The 11,274-nt window shown below is 41.4% G+C and overlaps 1 long non-coding RNA gene across 1 annotated transcript; it reads left to right on the forward strand.

Moving 5' to 3' along the window:
* The first annotated feature begins 201 nt into the window (after positions 1–201).
* Positions 202–10,719, forward strand: LOC104872438. The gene is made up of 3 exons (XR_783176.1): positions 202–344; positions 6,520–6,734; positions 10,396–10,719. It is a non-coding gene; the product is annotated as an uncharacterized LOC104872438 (long non-coding RNA).
* The last annotated feature ends 555 nt before the right edge of the window (positions 10,720–11,274 follow it).

An 11,274-nucleotide genomic window follows, 5' to 3' on the forward strand; every position in this document is an offset into this window, starting at 1 on the left:
TTTTAATCCATGGTCTTTAAATTATATCAATTAAGTTTTATTTCAAAACTATGCACATTAAAATACTGAGCAGTAAAAACAGTCATGATTCTTTTAAAGAATAGTTTCATGGATGTGAATTATAAAAGTCACATGTTGTCGGGCGTTACTAGGAGACCATCGTGGTTTGCAAATGGAATGTGTTTGGGTATCAGATGAAGTCACTATGGCTCCTGGACTCCAAAGAGGTATTTACTACTCATGAGAAGGTGAGGAAGTCGGAGACCCCTTAAGGAGAAAGTCCACAGAGGAAAAGGCAGGGTGTCACTCAAACACGCTGAAGTGAATTGGTCACTGGAAATGAGGTGAGTGTGAGACAAGCTTCTAAGACTATTTCAGCCACAGGTACTGACCGATCAGGGTGGACAGAGGAAGTTCCTAGCTAATATGATCAGAACAACCCGGGAACACCATCCTACCTTGAAAGGGAGTTTGGGCAGATAAAAAGAAAAATAAATAGTAGACTATTGGGCATAAACCCCAGGAGGAGTAATTCCAACCCAACTTGAAATACAAGAGCCCCAGAATTTAGTGGAGGCTCCGGGCGCTGACACCTCAGATGAGCCCCACAGGAGGACTACAGTAACCCACGGGTTACAGGGAAGATGGTGCTCGTGCATTCGTGGGAGGGACAACATGTGTCACCCTACAAGTTCTAAATAACTAAGACTTGTAAAACAGCTAGTTTTATTCAGTGATTTTTCATGTCTGGTACAGCTTGTGCAACACAGAACAGTCTCTGAGTAGTTTAGTTTTAAGCATTATTTTCATCTGTTATAGCTATTTTTCCATGCTTTTAGAATCTTTGAATATTTCTTGCTTACTTTCCAAACAGTTTTTAAAATTTATCATTTGTTTCCCACTGATTATACATGCTGTGCTCAAGTCAGTAATGCCTTTATAAATTTTATATTTTTCTCTCTTCAGTTTTTAGTTAATGTTTTCAACTGCTGGTTAATGCATTAGTAACTTCTATATATCCTGGAGTGCTTTTTATAATTTATAAAACTCTTTTTTGCTTTCTATTTTACATTTTTATTTAAAATTCATATTCATGCAGTGACATCAAATTTTATCTTTTACCATTATTGTATGCTTCATTTATATTTAAGCAACACTCCTCATTTAAAAAAAAATAACTAACATTTGTCAAAAGGAAAATGACTTTATTTTTAATAGATTTTTCTAAAAGGGTAATCAGATTTTAGATGAGGATGTAAAACAAAATGGTAAGACAGAATCTATCATTCAAATTCTTATAGTGAGCATCATCACCCTTTCATCCTATTTGCCCTAAAATATTGTCAGTACTTCTCCCCAAATTCGATACAAATTATTTTTGCTTTTTATGAGTGTGTATTTGCCACACGTGATGATCATGTCCCACCTGAAGGAATTCGTACCTGTACGTATCTTAATTTTTCCCATCCCCTCCCTCCTTTCAACCTTTTATCCCCTCCCCATTCGTAAAAGCTTGTTTCCATTGTTTCATTTAATCCTCCTTTCTGATCCTTTTCCCCTCACCCTCTCCCCTCTCCCTGTTCCTTGTTCCCACTTTCATTACAACATGCCCTGGATCAGCTGAGAGGATATAAAACAAGTGATTCAAAATATGACTCCACCAAGTGCAACAGTGAACACCTGTAAGCCTAGCACTCTCAGAGTTTATACATACACCTTGGGCTATAAACCTAATTGTCCCATTCGAAAACTTCCACTAATGATCACTTTTCAGTCTTTTTTTTTTTTTTCCTAATTTATCCACTTCCTAGTCATTTGTCCTACCACCTTTTCTGGTTTTACCACTACAGAAGTGATGTCCTGCTGTGTTTCTCAGAGAGTGCACAGATGTGTCACGTACCTATAAACATTCACAGAAGGTAAGAAGGAGCCCCGTACACCTAAAACATTCAAAACCACAAAACTCAATTCACAAATACAGAGACCTGCCTGCATCATGATTTCTTAATTACTTAAGCACTAACAATCTTGTTTAAAACATTTTTAATGTACCTCATCTTGTGAGCCTCATGGTTTAGCAACACAGCACACTAGAGAGTGTCGGTTGCTTCCTGAGGCTCCACAGTTGGCAATCATATGACTGACTGGCATCAGCAATGAGTATTGTATCACATAGGACCAGCCTGGGAAATTTGATCCAAATTCAGGGTGTGCTTTCTGCTGAGTATATACCACTTTTGCACTATTGTGACATGAAAACTTATAAGTCAAACCATCTATCTCTGTTCCATAAAAAGAAGCACTGGCTCTCAAATGGGTAGAGGATAGGAATGGAAGAGGTGACGACATTGGGATGCAGGATTTATGGTCAAATGTGTCCAAATCTGTGGTGTTCTGTCAAGTCATGGGATACAGAGTAGCCAGTGAGCATGCTTACGAGACTAACTGTATGAGCCCCTGTATTAGTTATATTTTACTGAGTAACACATTACTTCCAAATTTAGCCACTTAATGCTGGGAGTGGTGGGGCTCACCTGTAATCCCAGCGCTCAGGAGGCTGAGGCAGGGGGATTGCTATGAGTTCAAGGCCATCACGTAAACTGACTACTCAATGAGCTCAAGGCCAGCTTGAACAACACAGCAAGACCTTGTCTCAAACAACTTAGTCACTTAGAACCACATGTATTTATGTGTGCATTTAGGATATGTAATCTGTGCGGCTTACAAATCGGGGCACAACTTGGCTGAGTTCTCAACTTCCATTTTTCGAGGGATGCAATTAAGAAGTCGTCAGCCAGGGCTACCAACTCAGCCAACGGCTCGAGTGATAAAGGCTAATTCCAAGGTCATGCACAGCTGTTGTGTTATTGGACGAGGACTCAGTTATTTGGGAGCTGTTGGCAGAGTCCTCTTTGGATCTTTGTCACACAGACCTCTCTGGAGAGCATCACACAGCATGCTTTTGTCAGAGGCAGCAGAAGAGAAGGTAACAGAGCCCAGAGAGGAGGTGCTAGCAGACTCCCATGAGTCATTCATGAAAGTCACGTTCCACCACTTCTACCTCATTCTACTTGTGACAAGATGGATTGTACCCAAGAGAAGGATTTGCACAAGGATGTGAGTCACAGGACTGTCTCTCTGTCTCTCTCTCTTGCCCTCCTTAGTTTCTGTCTTTAGTTTCTTCCAACAACCAACTCATTCGTTGCCTATTTAAGTCTTCTCTGAAAACAGAATGAACCTAAAAAGAAAATGTGAATCAGCCCATACAAAATTGGTTCACGGAAAAGTAAAAAGCCTTGGAGTCTTGCATATGTATTTGGTTTTGAGGAGAAGAGCTAAGACAGGTAAGAAAAATGTGAACTATACTCATGCTTTTCCACTTGGCCAATGACAGAGCTCATTAAAAACAGGACATAAAATATATCTGAACCTACCTGATCAATGTACAGAAATTCATAGTCAGAGTCGCTTCATACTCAGTCTCTCAATGGAGACCACAAGGTGCTATTCACTGTTGTGACCCACATTACTGGTGTGAAAATGACCCAGAGACACTGTGATGAACACCAGAGTTGCTTGTTGAAAAGTACACTCCTTATTTCTATACTCCTGTCCCCAGATACAAATCTTTCACTGTTCAGAATAAACTGATACACAAAAGAGCATTGCACTGGTTTATCTATTGTGCACAGTCCCAGAATCTGGACCATCTTTCTTCAGGTTTACCATGACCTGGCAGCTACCATCATGCTCAGATCACCTTTAATATTTGTGTAAAATCCCAGTGGGAATTTATGGCAATTCAGGCACAGAAAAAAATATTTCCAACGCATACAAGAATAGGCTTTAATTTCATTTGAGGAGGTAGGAGTGATTCCCTGTCTCCACACATAGCTCATTGCTAGAAATGTTATTTTGCTTAGAGTAACACTGAAAAGTCTTCCTTTATGAGTGAGAAAGTCCAAAAAGCAGTTATTTTTTTTCAAAGGCTCACATATATTTGGGCTTTTCCCTGAACCAGAACTCTGGCCTGAGTCCTCTTGCTGAAACAAAAATGATGGACTTCTCCCCAGTCTCCCTACCTAGCAGGCGTAATAGGAGACACGGGACTCAGGCCCACAGAGATCTCCTGTGCAGCCCTGGACTGGACACCAGATTCTTGCTGAGGAGTTTGCAGGTTCAGAAAGGCCCACTGGACTGTGGAGTGCTTCTTTCAGCCTGCTACCTGGGATCTGCTGTGCATTCGGAAGTTCACCGCATCGTATTCTGAGTGAACATTACTGTACTTAACACTCTACAAATCCCTCAAAGAATTTCAAAATCACTCGGCGTTCCAGTGTCTAATCCCAGCCCTACGACTGGATGGTAAATGCTGCTGTGCCTCCTTCGCATCACTTACACTGAGTCCTGACCCACTAGCTTCTTGTGATTCCCCATGCCACGCCTACTCTGACTCAGTCTTACACTAGATGACTCTGCGATCACTTTCCCCTGACCCTTTCACATTTCTGCTTTCAGACTCTACTTCAAGCTCTCTGCCAACATGCTATTAAAAGTCTTATCTCTAGAAATCCATTCATTTTATTCAAGGCACTGAACTTAATTTATTTGATTATTCCTTTGGCCTCCCATTTCTCCAGCAGACTGTAATCTTCACAAGGCCATGTCTGCCTTATTCATTATTATAGATCCTCTGCCCGGCACATCGCTCAATAACTATGACACATGTTGAATGTTGGATCACTCTGACATTCAAAGTGATTACAACTTATGCTTTTGAAAGTTTCAGTATAATCAGAGTATATATTTTATATGAAAATTTCAAAGAGGAAATACTGAGGTTGAATCGCAAGGTGATATATTATGTAATCATGAAAACGTTTTAAATGTATTAAAAGGAAACACATACAGAGTCTTATTTATTTATTTGTTTAAACTCTCATGAATGTTGTTGTGGTTTGTACTTAGAGCCCTCCCCCAAGCCTCAGGTACACACAGGTGGGACATTTGGGTTATAGAGCTGTGATACTCTTAGTGGATTCATCCCTGATGAGTTTGTAGCTAAGTGTGATGTTGGCAGGTAAAGCCTGGTAGGAGGCGGTGGGTCACTGGGGGTGTGCTCAGGAAGGGTTTATCTCCCCTACTTCCTCCCTTCATCTCTCTCACTGATTTCTGCCTCCCCTGCCATGGACTGTTTCTCCTCTGTCATGCTGCTCTGTCTTAGAGCCAGCTGAATCTGGACTGAAACCTTTACCAACTGTGAACCAGAATAAATATTTTCTCATTTATGGGGTGGATGTTGGGTATTGTGTCTCAGTAATGAGAAGGTGTCTAAGACAAATGGAGCTGCCATCTAGGCTTTAGGAAATATCTCTAAATATCATCAAACTCAATACATATTGATGAAGTAGAAATGATATATTGTGTTGATAGTACTTCACCACTTGTCTCCATCATCCAGTTTCTCCTAAGAGGAATTACAGGGAGTGGCATATAGTAAATCAAGTTGAAGATGTTCTGAGTTCAAATTCTGGCTCCATTCATCAGCTACATGATCTTGATGAAGTCACTTTGCTGGACCTCAGTTTCCTCATAGGCAAAAGATTTTGGCAAAACTCATGTAAGATGAAGAATGCAAGAATGTTTTATATTACAAAATGACAAAAAGTAAGATATATTGCTCTTTCAGGACAATGGTGAAAATAACCAAAAATTTTGCCATTTCTTCCCAATGTTCTTGCCTAAAACTTTCATTTTTTTTTTTTTGGCCCTTTTTATATTTAGGGCCAAATTCTTTGTGTTTAAATACCAGCATAAATGCCTTCTCTCTCTACAGGATTTATGAAATGCAAATAGTAGATAAAGATTTGCTCTATCCTGGCTCACCCTAAAATGAAATGTTTGCATCTTAAAATCCCCCTGGATTAATTTGTGTGGATGAAGCTTATATTAATTTTCACCTTTGTATTAAATAGCATATGAAACATTATGGATTGATCCTGACTTTTTTCTGCAGCCCACTCCCAAAAAGACACTTGGCCCCATCTCAACCTATTCAGGAAGCTTTCTGACGTCATGAAAACTTTTGTTAGTTGTAAACTTTATATAGAACGGAAAATAAGAGATATAGTTCACTTCTCAGAACATTTCTGAGAACATTTTCAGAACAAAGGAAGACATGGGAAAACAGTGAAACAGTGAAACAGTGAAAATGTTACCAACAAATCCCTGCTAAGTTTTTCAAACTACCAGCCTGGTTGGCTGGATCTTTGGAACCCCTCGCAGACACCCCATCAGGCTTCCTATTCCCACTCCCTTAACCTTCTTTGCACTCCACCATGACTTTTCAGGCCTGCTACTTTCACTGCCCTTGGCAAGAGGAAACTGACCAACTAACCCAGTCGTGAGCCCACAGCTGACATGATTGATGAAGGCATTAGGATAAGGAGGACAGGTTATTGGCTCATCAGGAGCCTGGTACATGCATTTATGAGTCAGCCCTGCTTCTCTCTGACACAGACAAAATCTGCCAAAAGAATCCTCTTTGGGGGAGTTTGACTATGAGACATTCAGAAGACGCTAACCTTCAGGAATGGGAAACAGAAGCTGAGAGCCAGAGACAAGAAGCAGCACGCAGAAACCACGGGGAGGCACAAGGCACAGAAGTAAACAGCAGTGATCGTCAATAATAACAGGAGGAGGAGAAACAGGCAAAGCACAGCCCGGTTCCTCCGGTCAGTATAAGCCTTCCTGAGGCAATGATGACTAGTCCTTCCTGGTACCCAGGGTTGCTGCCAGACCAGTAAAGCTACTCTTGTATCCCAAAGGACATTCTAAGCACTCAGGGACTGCACATTTACTGTTTTCTTTATTCTCTATGCATCCTTAAAAGAAGGACCTCATTGCTAGAGGTCCCTGGAGCTGCCTGCTGTCCTGCAACAGCAAGAGCAAAGCTCACATTATTAGTGTCCTGTATTAGCTTGATCTCCTCACTCCTTGTCCGCCAGTTCCAGTAACTATCTTGGTACTTCACCTGGTAGAAGAGTCCCGTCTTGTTCTCAAGGACTGCATTCTACCTTCTAGCCCCTGATATTATGATTATCTTCCTACTACTTTCCCCTTACTGCTTCCAGATTGCTCTACTGCCAGCTGGCTTGCTGCACTCTACCTATCACCAGCTGCCAACTTCTCCGCACTCTTGTTCCACCCACCTGGAAGCAGACTTTGCAGATGGCAAAGTGTAGGATCATCTGCTGGTGTCTGGCCAGGAGATGATGCAGCCTCCTCCTGTCACCTTTTCTATACCTCCAGCCTTGGCTGCTGTATCCTGCGAGCTCTGCTTTTGACCTGAGCTGGGCTGACCTACCTGGGGCCAGTGTACTCCTACACTACCTGCCTGTTATTCTGAGTGTCACGCTGCTCACTCAAAGTGAGTTCCCTCTGCCTTTTGGCAGGTGACTGCCTAACTGGTCTGTCTGACATGTCAGGTCCCTTGGCCCTTGCATATACCCAGTCAATCACTGTGTGAATTACAGGAGACTTTGGGGCCATGTCCACGCTGGAAAAGCATTTAAGTAGAATACCTAAGTCTAACCTTCTTCACCAGGTATTCACAATCCTCTCCCTCTGACACCCTCTGCCTAACGAGCCCACTGCCTCCGCTAAAAAGGTTTTGGGAATGAATTTCTAAAGATATTTCATGTGTTCCTTTTTCCTTGCTCTCGAGTGTTATGTTCTGTTACATTACAGTATCCTCTGACTTCTTCTATTTACTCTAATAATATGCAAGTACCATTTAATCCAACAAAGTTTCAAGTAACTACCATTGCCAGACACAATACCGGTGGGTCATCATTGGAAGAGATATAAAACTTCTTGCACTTGAAATGTTTATAGTATAAGCAAGAGAGTTGAACATTAGGCCAAGAAATGATGGGGAAACATTCAGCAGGGAGGCCACATAGAGGAGGACCCTGAATTCTACCTGCACCATGCTAAGAATAAACAGGAAAACCATGAGAAAGGGGTAGACTCTTGATGTAAATCCTCCTTTAGTGATAAATAGCAGTTTCATAATGGTAGGAATGAGGAAGCCATTGTAGACAAAAGAAGTTACAGGAGAAAAACTAGAAATGCATGACACAGATATTGGTAGAGAAGGGGGTCAAGGTATATATGGAGATGGGAAGACCAAAAAATCATTATCTCTGATAGTCAATGCTCTATGTTGAGAGAAAGTTTTTCCTAAGTCTTCTCCCTGCTGTAATTTTTACTTCTTCCTTTGCTTTCAATAGTAATAATATGAGAAGGGGCCTGGTGGCCCCAATCCTGGACTCTCCAGAATTAAGTACAAAGTGGGGTGACCTCCTCTTACCCAGTGCAGGAAGTGGGGTGACTTTCTTTTACAGATCCAGGAAGTTGGGAAATTTCCTTTGCTTTGAGTCTTTAATTATAAGGGTGAGCATGCTCCTTTTTCAAAATAAGCGAAGGTCTTTTCAGGCAAAACTCACGTCAATATTAAAAGTGATATACAAATTGAAACAGAGGCGATTTTAGTCTTAATCAAGAATGCATTAAGAAAGGCTCTCATGAAACTTGCTTGGGATTTTTCCTGGTACTACAGGCATTGTCTCCCATATATTTTCATCTTAGTGCTATTTTCAACACAGTTTTCCATCTAATAAGACAGTTAAGTGCTGATAATCAATCATAACCCTGTGCTGAAGCCACAGCTCAGTTACTTAAGGAGAAGGGTTACCGGGCAGCTGCTGCCAGAGCTTTTATTAAAAGAGATGGTAATAACTTGCTCCCCTGGCACAAAACAAGCCTACTGTACCAGCCCAGACAGCTTCTAAATAAATGTGGATTTGCAACTCGTAAGGATAAAATTAAAACCTGAACATTCTGTCACACCAGCATTATTTATCAAAGTGACACTGTGATCATTTTTCTTATAGCCTAAAATGGCATATTGATGATAATTACTTTAATCTATTTTTTAGTACATCATGAGATGCTTGAATTGCTGATGTAATTTTGAAGTTAATCTTTATTTATAGTCATAAGCTTCCTATGGTGTAAGGATTGGTCATTCATAAAAATTCAAGCAGAGGATCTATTCATAGGCTACGCCCATAAGGAACAGATCCTCAATTTAGAAAGAAGTAGAACAGGAAATAGCACTTGCAAATCTCATCTCAAATTCTTATGCTCCTTTGTAGATTATCCTTTATGTACATAAAGTCAGTTGCTCCTTTTATTCACAGAGGAAGGCAGATCTCTCCTGACTGGCTAACTCTATAACAAGCTCGTCCGTTTACCATTTCTTTACCATTAGCTCATTGTACATTCGGTTTGTATGTTCTCTCAGCCGGAAATGGGAAGCTAATAGAAATACAGCATAAATATAAAGGAAACTAGGGTGTAGACACATCTGAACTGGTTTCTTCTTTATTGAACCCACTGACAAATGTAGGTACACGATAATTATGTCCTGAGAGAATGAGCAAGACTCGGCCCATTATGACCCACTGGGAATGTTGTGACCTAAAAGAGTTCTTACACTTTCCAAGAAGTGAAGAGCCTTACACACTGGGGTGGCTGTCTACAGCACAACACTGTGGTCATAAAAACAGATCACAAATCATACAGACATGACTGTGAATAGCTGTGAGACCCGGACATTTTTCAATCTCTAATCTCATTAACTATGCAACAAAAACAGTCACATTTTGGTGAATAGTAGTAAAGATTAGACATTATATATACATGGCTAGAAAACTTGCTATGATGTATAGGCACTACATTCATTCGCTCTACAAATACATTGATTACTTCCTATAAAATAGGGACTATTTCAAGTAAGGAAATGCAGAAAAAGTATCTCCTCTCCCCAGCGGGAATGTACACTGTGATTCTATGTTAGGTAGAAAAAGAAATCCAAAGAAAAAGTGACCAGAGTGAAGAAAAAGAAAGTGTTAGTACTGTTAGAGATCAGAGGTATGGGAGGCTTCTCTCGAGAGCTACATTTGAGAAGATACCTTAGTTCCGCAAAGAGCAGAGCCTTCCAGGTGTGGAGGGAAAGTCCAATGCCCCCAAGGAAGGAACACAGGTACAAAGGACTAACGCTCAAAAAAAGGAGGACAGAGACACAGTCGGTTGCCAAACAGTAGAGAGTTTTAGAGGTGGTGTAATGATTTCAGGGATTTTTCTTTCCAAAGATTAAAACAGCATTGGAGCTTTGAGAGGAAAGAAATGGCATGATTTTTCGTGGTTTCTAAGAACAATCCTCGGCTGCTTCATGAGGTTAAGGTTACAGCTTAAAATGGCACATGAATGATAACTGCTGTCAATGGCACCACTGAATGGCACTTTTCCTTGGGCTTTTTTCCTTAGACATAAGTCGCTTCTGCAGACTTCCTCGGGCCTAGGCCGTACTTGGCCACCCCGGCTCCCCTTGGCCCAGATGAAGGACAGAATATGCAGATGCCGCAGCCAGGAAGTCAAAGTCCAATTTGCTTTCCCCAGGCAAGGAAGGCAGAGGTCTTGGCCCAGCCAGGGAAGAAACAAGCAGAACTTAGCTGTGGACTCACTGTCTCCCTCCGCCATGTGCCTTGCTGTGAAAGACTAAGTCATCTGCACAGGGGACACGGTGACGCGAGCAGATGGGTCCCTCATCTCCTCAGAGCTAGCTTTGAATAAATCCTTTCATTCCTCTTTACCGAAATAAATGGCCTCCCTTGATTTGATGGGTGACACGCGAAGGAATCTGAACGTAAGAACCTTCTAAGTGGCCCGTTTCTTAGAGAGGGGATGAAAGAAGCAGGAAATCTGACTGCAGATGACAGTGCAGCTTGTCCCCATCTACTGTTTCCATTTGGTAAACACAAAGCCCGGGTCAGAAAGGCTGAGTGACTTGCTCCCATTTACACGGTTGGTTGGTAGAAAATCCAGCACTCTAATTGACGGGTAAGTTCCCTAACCTCATGCTTCTAATTACCACATGATGGTATCATCCCGTTTGAAGGGATGAATTGCCTAATCTTAAAGAGGTTAAGTGGTTTATTCGAGGGCACGCCTCGACCTACTGCAGAACCACAATGAGAACCAAGATGGCCGGTGTCCTCGACAGCGGAGTTTCCACACTGCCACCACTATCCTGTGTCTTAGATTTCCCACTCACCTACAGAAAACAGTAATCTTGAAACCGGGGCATGGAATTAATGCAGTTAACATTTCCAGCTAGTAGAAGATTTCATTATTTAAGATTAACTT

This window comes from Fukomys damarensis, unplaced genomic scaffold (assembly GCF_012274545.1).
Source record: "Fukomys damarensis isolate Sample0158 unplaced genomic scaffold, DMR_v1.0_HiC HiC_scaffold_30, whole genome shotgun sequence".
Lineage (NCBI taxonomy): Eukaryota > Metazoa > Chordata > Mammalia > Rodentia > Bathyergidae > Fukomys > Fukomys damarensis.